Source organism: Rhipicephalus sanguineus, unplaced genomic scaffold, assembly GCF_013339695.2.
Source record: "Rhipicephalus sanguineus isolate Rsan-2018 unplaced genomic scaffold, BIME_Rsan_1.4 Seq12081, whole genome shotgun sequence".
Classification (NCBI taxonomy): domain Eukaryota; kingdom Metazoa; phylum Arthropoda; class Arachnida; order Ixodida; family Ixodidae; genus Rhipicephalus; species Rhipicephalus sanguineus.
The window spans coordinates 32,525-32,975 of record NW_023614490.1 but is presented as its reverse complement, the minus strand read 5'-3'; positions in this window follow the sequence as shown (position 1 = coordinate 32,975).

Genomic DNA, 451 nt, shown 5'->3' with positions numbered 1-451 from the left:
GTGCTCGTCTCATCTCTGTGGTCCGTCCTAGTGTGCGCTGTAGTTTTCACCTTAATATGTGTACTACTCCGCGGCCGACCATCCCAATGACAGCCTAAAAGATATACTTGTTCATTCCGACGAAGGCCGTGCCACAGATGAAATGTTAGACTAATTTGCTTTCCTCCTACGTGAACCCGCTTGTTTCTATACGTACCGGACCCACTGAACTTTCCGCCGAGAAAAATAAATAATAATAATATATATATCTATATATTATAATATATCTTATATTATATATTATATATATATATATATAAATTATATTATCGCGAAAGGAGAGTCAGGAATAGCTGGCTCCAAAGGAACGAGGAGTTCGCGCCGCTGCAGAGAAGACCCCAGACACGCCAGAGGTGATCGCGCAGCGCCATTTTAATATTGCATGTCCATTCTTTAAAACAAAACGCGTATG